This window comes from Paroedura picta, chromosome 10 (assembly GCF_049243985.1).
Source record: "Paroedura picta isolate Pp20150507F chromosome 10, Ppicta_v3.0, whole genome shotgun sequence".
Lineage (NCBI taxonomy): Eukaryota > Metazoa > Chordata > Lepidosauria > Squamata > Gekkonidae > Paroedura > Paroedura picta.
The window spans coordinates 66228338-66244298 of NC_135378.1; the positions used below are offsets into that span (position 1 = coordinate 66228338).

General features: G+C 40.1%; 1 long non-coding RNA gene across 1 annotated transcript; it reads right to left on the reverse strand.

Moving 5' to 3' along the window:
• Window positions 1-277: 277 nt before the first annotated feature.
• LOC143819979 (uncharacterized) lies at window positions 278-13664 on the reverse strand. The gene is made up of 3 exons (XR_013225186.1): window positions 13548-13664; window positions 4967-5224; window positions 278-979 (listed from the first exon to the last, which is right to left on the reverse strand). It is a non-coding gene; the product is annotated as an uncharacterized LOC143819979 (long non-coding RNA).
• Window positions 13665-15961: the final 2297 nt, after the last annotated feature.

Here is a 15961-nt window from a genome sequence, read left to right on the forward strand (position 1 = left end):
GGAGCGGTATAAATAAAACGCTAAGGGCAAGTTGGGAAGAGAAAGGGGCGGGCCGAGTCCGGGATAAAAACTTGCTTCGCGAGTGTCACTGCCACACATAATCAATCATCGTAATGAATAAATTCAACATATAAAACATATCTTTCTACTGGTGCTTCCTTACATTTTGTGAAGCTACTCCAAAGAGTTTTAGTAGATACTGTCACAATGCAAACATATTTAAAGCAATGAATATGGTAATCCATAGCATATCAGATACTGACCACTTCTGGCTGACCACTTCAGCATCTGTTGCAAGTCAGTGAACTCAGGAGCAATATACATCATTCTCATCACATTCAGTTGAATGAATGAGTAACAGTTGAATGGGTTGTATCAATGCTGTTCCCCAGACTACGCAGTCAACACAAGCTGTGTCTCAAACAACAAAAAAGGAATTCGTGTTGATCAATATAAATAAAAAATTCACCATGTGAACATGCCTACTTGACCGTATGTATCTCTACAAATATGGTAGAATGTGTTTTCTTCCATGCATCTGCCTGCTACAAATATAGCTTCGTTTCCTTATATGTTTCTGAGTTTTCAGTTCAATATGGAAAATTGCACTCTGGACATTACATGTTGCTCAGTATAAACTACTTTGGACTGTGATAAATTATAAAAAACAGATAAAAATGCCATTGTCTTCTTTGGTATTATATTTGCTCTACTAGAATACAAAATCTCTTCATTCTTATGAATCTGAGATACTTCCTAGTCACTGCTTTGGCATACAAACCCATTTCAGATCACAAAATGGGAATAAGGAATACTTCTGTGTGTATGATTTCCATGTGTGCTGAGCTGCTAAATACATTTTACAGCTATGTTTACAGACTCATAGACAATGTCCCCAGGTGCAGGCAAGGTCACGTTGTTCAGTAAGTGGGTCACCAAGATTCCTTTGTTTTTCAGCATAGGGACCATCATCTCCCACCTGGAACATGAAGAAACTAAATGAGTAATTCTCATTAGAGCTAAGGGGCATTCAGTTCTGAAATCTTTTCCACCTCCTGCCACTTTCAAACCTCCCCTATGTATTCAGAAGAGCAAGACCTCCATGTCTCCAAACACTTCATTTAATCATTAGTCTAATAATATTTTAGGCCTATTTCATGTCCTTTGGAAAAAACAGGCATTCAGTCCAGTGGGAGCTCATTTTTTCCTAGTAGAGGCACTGTTAAAAGAAGAAATATTTTTTGTTAAAGAACCTAGTGCAAATAACATCAAATGCTATTTATTTTGCCTTATCACTTATCTCATGGAAACTATCCATGGTAGTAATCTGGAAATGTTTTGCATAAGTGAGTAGTGAATACTGCCTGTGTTTTTTTTTCATGTTGCCGTATTTTTAAATATTTGCCACCCTTTCCCAAGAGTATAATGGCAGATAATTTATTTTTACATTTCTAAATGAACAGAATACCCAGTCTTACTTTAGACCTTGCCAGATCAGCACAATGCTTCATCATGTCCAGCAAGCTGTTTCACACACTGCTGAACCACAGTAGAGAGGCCAAGGTCTTCCTCCTCACCACCTAGTAATGCTATTTGAGGTCAGCATCCTCTGAATATGGTCCTTTGTAGTCATCACATCTAGCAATCAATGATGGACCTATCATCCAAGACTATATCTTTAACCATCTTCCGTGCTAGCAGCCATCATTACATCCAGCTGACATTGATTTTGGCAATTTAATTTTGTTGAATGAAGAAGTTATTCCTCCCCCCCCCCCCCCGTCCTGAATCTATTCACCATTGACTTCATTGTGTGCCCCCCCCAGCTTTTGGGAGAGGCAGAAAATGTTCTTTTTATCCACTTTCTGTGTTCCCTGTGTTACAGGGGCAGCCAGCCTCCCCCACACCTATGGTGTCCCTGGTCTATGTCCAAGATTTCTTTTCCTTTCAGGAATAGTATTCCATGATATTGGTGGGAGAGAATGGTAAAGGTCAGGGATACTTGATCATGTTCTATTTGACCTATGATCTGTTTGCAGTTAGTGGGCAATGAAACAGAACATTCAACAAACCATTTGCATCTGAACCACCTAAATATGTCCAATGATGGGGAAATGATGCCTGTGCATGCACATTTCCAAACTGTATTGTTGGTGTTGCGCCTACCACACCTGCTTCTGTTTCTGATTTAAAGACACAGTGTTAAAATAAATAAAATTTGATATTTTAGAGCTGGCCCTTGTTATGCTGTCATCTCCATGTGACTTGTATGTGTTCATTTGGATCAATTTGTGCATAGTCACTCCCCTCTCCTTGGTGATTCCTGTTCATGCAAACCTTTGCACAAATGAAAGAGTTGTGCTTTAGTAATTTTCGGGACTCCTTGAAATACAGTATTTCTACTGTGGAACACATTGGCACCTAAAAGGAACTAATTCAGCTGTGCAGACACAAAAACAACCACAAGTTACAAGTTATAAAAGTACAGCATATTTACCAAAGTTCAAGCACTGTCACAAAGTCACTTAAACATGACATTCAAACACATGGGAGATCCAAGAGAGAGGCTTGAGCTGTGTGTCGTTTGATCAATGTTGGTTTATCTGTATTTGTGTTAAAGATCTCAGCATTTCTGATAAGGCAGGGCTAACAAATCTCCTGTCTCCTCTTTTCCTTCTTGAACAGATGATCAGTACTATCATCAGCGATCTGACGGAGCTGCGCACATACAGTCCCAGGAACTATGAGCACAGCGCTTATTTATGGACGTGGCTCCTTATCAAGTTACTAATATAAACCTTGGTTCAATGTGAAAGCAGGCCAATTAGTCAGACTAATTTGAAGAATGCCTGTGATGTGCTTTACTTTTTCTGATCAGCCTATAGGCCTCCTTGTCATGTATCACTCATCCACCAAGAATCCTGCCTGTCTCGCCCTATGAAAGCTATCCTTTTCCCAGTTATATGGTGGTAGGTATCATAAACTAGAGTACAGATTTCTCTTTGGCAGGAGAAAAAGCTGAAGACTCAGAGAGAGAAGCCCCTTGTAGGGACCTCATGTTGTTACAGAAGTAGACAGTTGAGTCACGAAGAACCTCTAATGATGTTCAGGAAGAGCCCTACCTTTTGATGTGGACCCTGAACCCTTCCCCCAAAGCCTGCTGCTGAACCTGGAGTCTCCCCCTCCCCCTAATGCCTCAAGACTCTCAAAGCACTCTGTAACTAGACATGGCATCTTTAAATACTGGAAAACCTGCTCCTGGCCTGCATTTTCTGCCCAGTTGACCCATTCAACCAGGGGTCTGATTTAGATCAGGACTGTGGTGCATGAGAAGAGGGGGCTTGAAAAATCTCCCCCATGTGATTTTCTGAAATGGGCTAGGAAGTAGCTATATGGTTCCATGTGTTCATATCCATGATGGGGCAAATGGGTCAAGTAATCAGGAAAGGTTGGAACTTCTTTGCCCATGCATTGCAGATCTAATCCAAAATGGGCTCCTGTGGGCCTTGAAATGAATTCCAAGTAGGAAATTCACAGCATACAATTGATAGAAAGTCCTTGGTCATCCCACAAGGGCAGTTTAATGTGCTGTGTAATTAAGCCTCAAGCCAGGGGTTATTTTGTTGTCAGCAAATATCGTAAGTTAGTTCTAGTTATGATGAGGCAATAGGACTTCATTTTATTTTCTCTGATTCTTCCAAATCATTAATAATTTTATAAACTTGACCCCCCCCCCATTCTACTGCTAGCTGCAGTACTGTTTCATACATTTTGTTCCCTTCTATGGCAACTGTCATGTAGAGAACATCTGAACTTTTAAATTTAGCAAGGGCATCCTCAGACCCCCTTTTCTGCAGCAAGGACATCACTCAGGTAAACCAGGGCATGCTGGATCTGGATACCCACAGGAAAGAGAGATAGGGACTGTAGATCCCCTCCTTTTCAAACCACCGAGAATCTCCCAGTAAGGAGACTATCTGTCCTTAACTTCAGAACAAAGTGTTCTGGCACTGCCTATTCTTATTCACCTTTTCATATCAGGTGTGTTTTTGACAAAATCCTTCTCACCACTCACAACTTGGCACTTCGACAACTTCTGTGTGCCCAATTTCTTTGTGACTCACATATTTTCTAAAAAAAAAATCCTGAGCTCAAAGAAATAAATCTACCAGACTTGACGGTAAAGATGAAAAGATCACTCATACCCCTCCTTGCTCTCATATAAATCTTTTTTTTTCATTGTGAAATCTCTCTTTTTGATTGATTCATGCCTGATGTTGAAAGGATATTTTGCCTAAATCTTATGTACAGCTTTCTTTTGGCAACAAAGAATCTCGTAATTCAAATTTTAACCAAATAAGCAATCACTTTCTGAGGTTTGTAGGTGATTCCACCTTGCAATGGTATTTGCTCTCCTCTGTGATGGCAGAAGTACACCAAGTTCCCCAATTTTTTAAAAAATCATATAAACATGGATTTTAAAAAATTCCTGTTGCTGCCTCTTGCTATGCTGCACACTGTCTCTCTATTCCTTCTTGAAACATATGGCCTCCCTGTGAGAACCTACTGATCAACTCTACTATCTTTGAGCCTCCTGTTTCTCTCCCATGATAGAAGAGCGGACAATCAATTTAACTCCAGTTTTAATATTATAACTTAATGTATTTGTATTAAATCTATACTTTATGCTAATTTTAGAACAACAAGTTGGCACAGTTCTGAAAGGGCTGTAAGTTGGTTGGGGCCAATTACTAAGCATTATAAAGTTGAAGTTGTGTTCAGACAACTCACTTGTTACCTGATTTTCCCTGCTTGGGGATGTGCTGATAAAAGGGAGAGAGCACTATGCCAATGCGAGCCAATCAATTAAAATTGCACTCTGCCAATGAGGACCAATCAGTTCAAGATGCATTCTTCCAATGAGTGCCAATTAGTCCAAATTGTGTGCAAACAACTCACTGCTTACCTGATTGGCCCTCCCTGGAGGTGTACTGCCAATAGGGAAAGAAAACTCTTCCAATTAGGGTCAATTGTGGGGCTTATCTGTCCTCTTCTTCCTCTTCCTGCTGCTTGCCAGGTGGAAGAGGTGCGGGCCTCTCTGAAAAGCCCAGCTGCTGGTAAGTTGTCACATTATCAGCCTCTTCTCACCCTCCATCTCCCCAAGGCAAGAGAGGGAAGCCATCTGCTTCCTTTGCCTCCTGTGTTGGTCTCAGGTTTCAACTCTCTATTGGAAGGAAGCACAGATGAGCTGTCAATAATGGCAGAGAGAATCAGTATTTCAAAAACTGAATACCAAGGGACAAACGGAATGTCTTAACTCAGTCCAGTGACTTGGGTTCTTTCAGGCAGACCAAGGGCATCAGCAGTTCCACAACCCAGGCCTCCTAGCCTTAAGTTAATATAGGCTGTCAGTAGCCTCTCAGTCCTCACTTTGTCTTCTGCAGTCAGCAGCTGTCTTGCTAACATGGTGTCGTGCCTTTTATACTGGAGCTCTCTTCCAGCACATTACTGGCATTGCTTAATTGGTTGGTGGGACAACAATGCAAGGAGCTACAGTTGGAGGCTGGGCAGAAGAATGAGGAGTTCCTGCAACAACTTTGGAATCTAAGCCCTGGTTTTTCTGCAGCTCCATTCCTTCCTGCTGGTCAGAAATCTCTGCCTGTTGAGCATCTGCTTGGGCCAAGTTCTCATACAGCTGAATCTCAGGTGTAGCTGGGAGCTCAGGTGTAACTGGGAGCTGGGAACAAGGCTTTTCCTCCAAGCAGTCTTTCCTAACAGTACCTGAGCTCACAACACCTACACATGGCCCTGCACCTACACATGGCCATTGGAGTGCTTGTTGCATTCCCTCCTCTCCTCAGAGGGGCTGTGGGGATCCAGTGGGGATCCCTACCCAGTCTAGCCCTTGAGAGGGCTATTTTTTCTTTTTTCTTTTATAGAATTTTATTTTTAAACATTAGAACGGATTACATATAGAGAAAGAAATTACAGAACATTCATACAACCATCCCAGCAATCTTGAAATTCTTCTGGTGGTCTCTGATTAACCAAATTGGTCAGTTAAGCCATAATGGCTTAATTTTTCCCACCATGCATCCATGTGTGGAGGTTCTTGCCATTTCCAAAATCAAGCAATTTGAAGTCTTGCAATTGTAGTTGCATGAAATTTTTTTGTCTTTCTTGTATCGATAAATCTAAAGAAAAAATACTTCCTTCAGATTTATCGACATAACAACATAATTTTTAGATCCAGAGAAAATTTACATTTATAGACCATCTGTAATTTGTCATGAACTTTTATCCACATTTTTGAAGTAACTTTATAGATCCACCACATATGGAAAAAGGATCCATTAGTCTCATAACATCTCCAACATTTATCATCAGATTGGCTAAACATTTTACTTATTTCTTTAGGTCGGCTTAACAATTTTACACCACAGATGCTCCCAATCAATTGAAATGCAAACACCAAAATTTTGCATCCATTTTACCACACTGGTCTTTACCTCTTCTGTTTCAGTTTCTAGTTTAAGCAAATATTTTTATATACAACGTAAAAGATGCGGTTTGTTTTGTAAGATGAGTTTTTCAAATTCTGTTTGTTCTCTCGAGATCCCTTGAGACTCTTTTAATTCTTCTTTTAATCTTGAAGCCAGTTGCTTATGTGTAAACCAATATACAGTTTTACCTTTTTGCTTCAATTGTGGCCAGTTTTTTAATTCACTTTCATCATTTATCATATCTCGAATATGCAGAAAGTCAACAGTCTAGTTATATAGACCAGTTTTTCTAATATTTTCATGCTGCATCATTAATATCGGCCTGGAATCTCAGTTTTCTAATAAGAAATGGCTTTATAAAAATTTTTAAATAAATAAATGTTAAAATGATAGACCACCGGCTTCTTTTTTGAGCATTTGGATGTTAAGTGGCAATTTAAATTATGCAGATGTTTGCAATTTAAAACTAGAATAAGAATACATTTTTTGTATGTGACAGACAAATATACATTGTATAGCTATTGTTCCTAAATTCTTTGTGAGGAAGGAATTGGCATCCTCATTTATGTTACGTTACCACAGGGATCTAGTGCAATGAAACAAAAAAAAATGTCCAGCATTTCATTTGGCTAATGTACGTGAGTAGGTAAGCAGAGAGTCCTGGATAGCTGCAAACAGCTGACTCACGACTGATTTAAACCAGACCAGGCAGGGTTAGTATTGCAGATACCTCAGTACGAGGGGGAAAGAAGAGGAGAAAAATCAGGAGTGTGTGCTGAGATGGCTAGTGCATATCATTTAGTAAATGAAACATCGATTAGATATGAATTGGAATGAATCAGCGACACACCTGTTGCACCACGATATAGTTGAGTTTCCAAACTGGAACTTATGCTATACTGTAGTGTATAATATTAATTAAGGGAGCAAAAATGCTAGGCATTTTAATGGTTCTTGTTGTGGCTTTAAATCTTACAAGTGTCTGAAACAGGGAATGTCCAGCAGACCTGGTAAACTCACTGGGACAACTTGAGAAAAACATGAACAACACTTTGTGGGTTCCAGCTACTAAATTTACATGGTCTCGTTAACCAAAGCACACAGGTTTGTTTAAAAATTACAAATTACTTTGGATACTACCAGAGTTCAAAGCCAAACTGTGAGAGTTCAAAAATGATGAAAAAGCTACTTATCCTCTTTAAGTTAAAAAGTGAGTACTTCAGCTTGTGGGATGTTACATAACAAGAGTCTCCCATCTTTGATTTATAATGTTGACTTTGCAAAAGGCACTGCTTAATCTCTCCTCACACTGCTGTTTTATGTCAATAGTAGTCATGTCTATTTATTATCAATAAATAAGAAATGCTGAGGAGTTAGACAGTGGATTCTGAATATAATAGTTTGACTAAATTTGTTGCCTAAACTCTCTGAACTCTGACCAGCCTGTGCTTGAGAAGGTTCCATATTTTCCTATCCTGAAGGGAGGACTCCCTGTTTCCTCTTTTCTTTGCCCCAGACACTGGTACTTTGCCTCAGCTTGCACAGTTTGAGGAGCGTTATTTCAAAGGCCAAAATTTTTTAAAACACTTTTCCTTTTTGAGCAAAAGAAAGAATGATAAATTATCTCCATTCACATAAAGGTCTCTCCATCTGCATTCCATTATCATCCATCAAAAACATGGAGTTTTGCCATTGGACAACTTCCACGACTTTTTACCATGATGTAAACTGCACCTCAGCAACATTTGCCTGAAACCTTTTGTTTAAAATGTAAGGCGACCCACTTTTTTTTCTGCCTAAATTGTGGTTTGTTATGAACGACTGCTCTTGGAAAGTAGAGACTATGAATGTGGATATACAGCATGTACTTTTTGAGAAGTGATGTTGTACTCTGTGTTTCTATTCTGTCCGCTTTTAGTTTTATTTGAGAAAATCAAAAATATTTTGTTTGTAGCAAACATTTTAAAATTAAATAAAACTGGAAGGCAACCAATGTTTTGCCTTGCCCCACACTTCAGAGAAAAATGTGTGTGTAGAAATGAGATTTGTATAAACTAGCTATGTTAACCTAACCCTCCCCCCAAAAAACAAGGGTTCCCCATTCCAAAGGATGAATGCACAGTGGTGCCAACAGGGCTGGACTTCAGGTAAATTCAAGGTCATGGCTCACAGGTTCATCAGGGGTCTTCCAAAATCCATATGTAGATTGGGTTTTGAAGTATGTATTGCTGCAAAACCATTAACTCCGGGGTAAAAAATTACCTAACTGTGCCACAGTGAATATGAAAAAAATGATGTTACATGTGATTAAGCGTCATCCTAAGAATACTTTGCTAGGAGACAGCCCTACAGCAGAATTCTCTCAAAATGTGGTTGCAATACAGCCAAGGCTCTTGATCTCAAGTTTCAACCTTGCAAACGCATTCATGCTGACTTCAGGAAGAATAGCTTGAAGGAAGCAGCTCAAATCAATTCTAATTAAGCATTTAGCATGACAAGCAAAGCAACTTAGATTTTTCTTGTATCAAAGTGATTCAGGCAGTTTATCCAGAGCTGGCAAGAAGGAGAGAATTTGTCAGCTACGCTTCCATCTGTGACCGGCAGCCCATGAATAAACCCTGATTGTCATGATTGACAGGTGTATCTGCTGCTTCAGCCCCTGTTCATATTGTCTGCATTGCATATGTAATCCAAATTAAGTCAAAAGAGTTAAAGTGTATTTGGGATAACCTCATTTCAAGGTTGTGATTACAAGTATCTACTCTGCCTTGTAGATTGGCCTTAGGCCTTAAGGATTCTGTAAGAATCAAATGGTGCTGGAATTTAGAAGCAAGGTTAACCCAGTCAGTATACTTTCCTTTGCTGTATATTTATATTTGCCATACTGTTGCTGCTGAAAACATTTATGAAATCTGAACCCCTTGCTAATCTCTGGACAAGAATACCAAACTAACATTCAATTCACTCTTTATTTTCTGTGTCTTCAAACTGGAACGGCTGGGCCATCTGCTCTCAGGTTAGGTATACAATTACTGCTTGAGACTCAAGCAGGCCAGAGTTGTTTTCTTGAGTTTAATTGGGGAATTGTAGTGCAAGTATGCTGACTCAAAAATAAGCCCCATTTTGTTCAGTGGCATTTAGAAGAAGAAGAAGAAGAGTTGGTTCTTATATGCCGCTTTTCCCTACCCGAAGGAGGCTCAAAGCGGTTTACAGTCGCCTTCCCATTCCTCTCCCCACAACAGACACCCTGTGGGGTGGGTGAGGCTGAGAGAGCACTGATATCACTGCTTGGTCAGAACAGCTTTATCAGTGCTGTGGCGAGCCCAAGGTCACCCAGCTGGTTGCATGTGGGGGAGTGGGGAATCGAACCCGGCATGCCAGATTAGAAGTCCGCACTCCTAACCACTACACCAAACTGGCTCTCCTGTAAAGTGTGTTTAGGTTTGCTGCCTTCAGCACATGCTTAAGATATCTCCCATTGAATTTAATGGACTTAAACTTATTTAGTTTTGCATCTATAAATATCACATTTGTGGCATAAAATATGCATCCAGTGGCACCTTAAAGTTTTATTCCAGCATAAATTTCATGAGCTCACTGTTGGCAGAGTTTAAGTATGCAAGAGATATAAGCACCAGGATGCTTAAAGAATAAAATAGTTTTAGCAGGAAGAGAAGCAACTTGGTATAGGAGAGCATTATCTGACACTCTGTTGTTTGCATTCAGTCAGTTTGTTCTGGAGGCAAGCAGGGAGGAAATGTGTTCAAAGGAGCAGGAAGTCTCCAAATGAACCAATCAGGAAGAGACTATTTGAAAATATCAGGAAGTTCCTGGTCTAGATGTGCTAGATATCCTCCAATGCCCCCTATGGGATAGTCTCCATATGCTTATTGAATCATGCATGTTACAGATATTGCATATTCTAACACTCCATCATATGGAAGATTGCATATTCCATCACTTACTCACGCGCATTGAAGTGCAAACCATCAGACTGATTTATAGAGAGAATAGCAAGGGGAGTGTAGCAAAGAAAGTCTGATTTAAAATGAGATCCAATCTGTTGGCTCAAAATGGGTGTAAGATACTCCCAAATGCTGCTAGATAGGCAACATGTAAAACCTATTGTTTAAACTATTCCATATGTATTATGCAATTTTAGGTAAAACTGAAGGGAATTTATTTTTTTTAATCAGACTATTGAATAAACAGTCTAAGAACAAGAGATTTGGAGTTATTTCAATAAAAAGTTATTGAATATAGTTGGGAGACAGAAATCAGTTTGTCAGGTCATGGCAAAAGAGAGAGAGAGAGAGAGAGAGAGAGAGAGAGAGAGTAAAGGGCAAAGGTCAACCACACATCATCAGTTTGGTTGGTGATATTAGCACAGCCATTCCTGCACAAAACCCTACCTAAGTGATGCTGTAAAAAGCTGGAACTGATAAGGCCGAGTGCTCACAACTTAGCAACCGCTTTGAAAGTATTGTCAATAAATGCTCCGGTTTGAAAGGAGGCCCATTGATAGGCGGCCACACTGCTGCACGATTGAAGCCGCACTTCAATATCTCGTCTGGGGATTAGGGCCGATTGGGAGGTTCACACGATGAAACGTGTCAGGGCTGAATCTATAGGGCTGGCTCAATGATATAAATAGATTACAAGATTAGCGGAGGCAGAGTACATCACAACTCATCCCAAATGAATAAAGCTCTTAAACTTTCTTCCATGACAATGGAAAACATTGGAGGTGCATCGGAGATGTCAAAGCCTATTCCGAACAACATGAGAATTGATACAGTTCTAGTTCATGAACTGCTGGATAAATTCAGTTAATGTGGAGTCCGTTTAGCCCAGGTGGGAATTCATTGTTTTGAATTCTTAAAAGAATTCTGATTCAGCAATTTTGAACTTGATTTTACCTGAAGGAAAAAAATTAAAATAGTTAAAATGTTCCCCTGCAGGTTTCTGAAAATTATGATTTTTAATGTCAGGTATGTTCCCATTTACTCTTTTGTGCAGTCATTGTCCTCTTTGTCCATTAGAGAGAAGCAATACTGACACATGATGGCATGCATTACATTTGAAGGATGATAGAGTGGATGAAGCCGTGATAATGTAAGGAACCCCATCCTCTCCTCCAGTGAAGACCCCCTTGGTTGGTGGGGTTCCTATCTTATTTTGAATGTAGTTGTTTTAACAGGTGCTCCCTTTTACAGCCTACATGTCAAGGGGACCTGAGAATCTCATAAAGGCTTCTGGGTACAGCTATGAAAACCCAAGAAAGAGGTAGGCTGTCTTAGTAATACAAAATGATTTAATGCAATCACCCACAGCTCAGGATTCTCAATAACAAAAGACTTTTCAACACTGGAATTATCTCAGCATACCCTAGAACAGGGGTAGTCAACCTGTAGTCCTCCAGATATCCATGGACTACAATTCCCATGGAAGCACACTGCTTATTAAATTGGATCCAGTGTACTTTCTTAGTCATTTTGGCTCGTTACTGCATCCCCTGCCATATGTAACTTTTGTGCACTCACATGATCTAGCATAATCTTTATCAGTGGTCCAAGAGGACTGTGCTGTCCCCTTTTCACTGGCTGAAAAGCTAATTGGATCCAACCCACTAGGGGCAACTCTGTCATTTATTTATTAGATAAATTTTACAAATACGGAGGACTGAAAAATGCATAGAAGGAGAGACTCTTGAGAGTATTTGTTCAAACGCTGTTTATAAATTGTGCCTAGAAGCTGTCAAATACCACCGAATAACACAATGATGTCTAGCTTGCAAATCTCCATCGCACTTGCCTAATTCAATGCCTACTGATACAGTTAGTTACCGTTTGTTTTTTTCACCAGCAAAGGAAGCCTTGTTTATCTGCCAGGAGCCATTATTGCACCATTTACATAGTCATTTCAATGTGAATCATATTGTTATAGAACATTGAACATGCTCCCTTATTTCCCAGTCTGATTGACAGATGCATCTGTTTTATGTGAGCCAGACTCAACTCCATTAAATCTGTAATCCTCCCGTATGACATTGTTCCACTGGAGTTACGTTCTTTCATAGGATTCTTGTCAGGGGATGGTTTTCCATATTTACCCTCTCAGTCTAAGTGATGACTATCGGTGAAGTGTTCGGAGGCTAGTTATTTAGGGTGTGAAGCTGCTTGGCAGCTTTTTCATGAACTTCTGCTATACTCTGCTAATGCTAATTGTGAAGTGGGTGTGTAGACATCCCCCCCCCCATGCAGGGCACGGGGTGCATAGAGTGCATTGACCCTAAATGGGTGGTAAATAGTACACTCGGTGCCATAGCTGGAGTCTATATAATCCAAATCATGATGACAGCCTGTCACCTGTTTTCATGTTCCCACTGAAACAATAAAATGAGAGTATGGATGGAGATTTGGATGGTTTTATCACTCTGTAATTGCTTACTGGGGATCCAGGAACCCCAAGATATCTTTTAAAGACAAGTCTACTTTCAGAAGTTCAGCTCTTCTATGAATTCATCATGTGCCTGATGAGTTATATTCACTGCTATTAGGGTTGCCAGGATTGGGAAATACCTGGAGACTTTGGGGTAGAGCTGGGAATGGGTGGGATTTGGGGCAGGGAGGGATCTCAGTGGAAGATAATGATATGGAGTCCACTCTCCAAAACAGCTATTTCTCCAGGGGAATTGCTCTCTTTAGTCTGGAGATCAGCTCTAATTCTAAGGGATCCCCAGGTCCCACCTAACAAGGTTTTTATTTCCAATGCAACTGCACTTTTGTCACATCTATAAAAGCCCCTCGTGCTCCAAGAACTCTGGCTACGGTTGGGTAGGTATTCGGTGCAAGAGGTTGCAGCAAAAGAACTTTCTAAAAGGTAAAGGTATCCTCTGTGCAAGCACCGAGTCATGTCTGACCCTTGGGGTGACGCCCTTTAGCGTTTTCTTGGCAGACTCAATAGAGGGTGGTTTGCCATTCCCTTCCCCAGTCATTACCGTTTTACCCCCCAGCAAGCAAGCTGGGTAACCATTTTACTGACCTCGGAAGGATGGAAGGCTGAGTCAACCTTGAGCCGGCTGCTGGGATCAAACTCCCAGCCTCATGGTCAGAGCTTCAGACAGCATGCTGGCAGCTTTACCACCCTGCGCCACAAGAGGCTCCTAAAAGGTAGAGTGTGGCAAATGAGCAAATAGACAGAATGTCCTAGGAGCATTTATCTATGAGGGCCTAAACTTCCTTGGTGAGTTCCTGGCCCTTTCAACTCACACTGTCCAAAGTCCTTCACATGCTGCAAAACATTATTGTGGAGATTATGAACTCTCACTTTATGTGAAGTGCCTGGGAGATCTAAGGAACTGTGAAAGAGAGGCTTATAATATCTCTGACCTTTTAAGGCATATGATAAGAGAGGTGGTACTTTCAGCTTGGCTGACTCCATCTCATGCCTGACCTTAGCAACTCTGCAATCTAGCTATGTGCCACCATGTGCAGTATCACACATCGTGGGCCACTGCTGCTCAAACTAACAAGCTGTCAGGCCTCATTTGGGAAATTCTGTGTTAACCAAGTTGCAAAGCATTCTTCCAAATCATTTTAAAATGTACAGTTTTTAACTTTAGTCATTGATAGATCACAGATTTTGAACTCGGGGTAATATGCCATTGCCTAGCAAATGTATTACTTATTTTTCCCCACTGCAGTGGTTATACGGGGATTGCTACATGCCAATATATTCAACTTTGGCTAGATCATGACTCTGTGACATAACAGCTTTTCAAATATTCATATACACTCACCTTTAAGTCTTAGCTTGACCCATGCATTTTCTGATATAAATTACTGGTTTTCTTCTGATATAAATTTTTCTGTAGACATATCTGCTGTGGCTGAAACCCTTAAAAATGAGGCTGCCCCATATTTATGTCAATAATAATAATATCACCTTTTATCACCTTCCCATTCCTTTGTGCATTATAGGAAACCCTTTATTCTGGTTTTGACACAGAAAGCAAAAGGATCGTGTCATCCTGTGAACTTGCACTGGGTTCCTAGAAAAACAAATGTCAACAAAATTAGACTAGGCACTTCGGGAAATATCCATTTTTTGGTCCACTTGTTAGGCTCTATTATGCTGTACAGTCCTGTCAAGCTAAAGACTGCCATTGTGACTGATCATAAATATTCTTTTTGCTTTGAATGGGTCATTAGGGAGCTCATACCTTCAGAGATTCTCCCCTTCCCCTCCCCTTGAAAGAGGACCCTTGTTTCCCTTTTATTCTGACCATGTAAATCTCCTGGCTAATGGAAGAACAATCAGACTTTTACCCTTTGTGTAACTGTAGAAAAAGAGGGAGCCTTTTCAAGGACACATTTCTTTCATTTGTGAGAAATTAAATCCAGGTTTAAAGCTGTTCTTGAGCCCTGCTACTGTTTGCTTTCTTTAGAAGGAAGCTGTGCTGGTGCCAGACCCCAGGAATGAGGGCTACATGTGTAGGCAATCTTGCCAACCCAACGTATCCTCCCTGAGATTCAATATTCGAATATTTATTAGGAGCAATTCTTGCCTGAAGCACATTTGCAAGGTTTATGCTAAGCCACCGGCACCTTCTTGGAAGGTTGTTTCCTGTTGTTTATCTCCAGCGATGCTAAGTTCATTTCTAATCCACTTCCTGGGGCATGCCACTGAGATACAAGACCTATTTGTAAGGGCAGTTTTTGACCATGGCCTCCAGCCAGGCAAGCAATTTTGTATCTGGAATCTCTTCCACTGTTTTCCCATTAGATAAATCAGTTTTGGTTTCAGAATACATGATGGTTAAAATGAGAAGCATAGGTTTTGCCTCCTGTGACCTTTATTTTGTATGATGTTTATTTGCCTGTTGATTTTCTTTTCTTTTTTTCTTTTTTTGGGAAATATACTTACTTTGCTGGCATCAACAGGCTCTGAGGATGTAGTTTAAAGATGAATTTGTTTCCTTCTTCTCCTTGTGTACTGAGCCTCCAATCTAATTAACTAACGATGCACATTAAAGCATAACATAAATTATTTTGAAATTGTCTTAAGAATTTAGTTATACAGTAGATGGGTTTTCAGATTTTCTAAACAGATATTACTTCACAGTTATATGTTTAGAAATTAGTGAAATTGTCCCCCCCCCCTCCACTTTAAAAATTGATCATTTGATCTCATGGCATACAGATCACAATTTTTGTTCATTCAATAGAATATAAACTTTTGCATCATTACTACATTGTACAAATCCAGCATTGTACATTGTATATTGTAAAAGAAAGAAATTAAATGCTTGCCTCTTTTTCATTGGTACCATTTTCACAAAAATTGAACACAGAGTCTTCAGTGACTGGCTTCTCCAAACAATTCGATTGGCTAACATCAGCTGAGCAGAAAAAGACTTGAGAGCCATATGAGAGTCAGATTTCTGCCTTGACTGA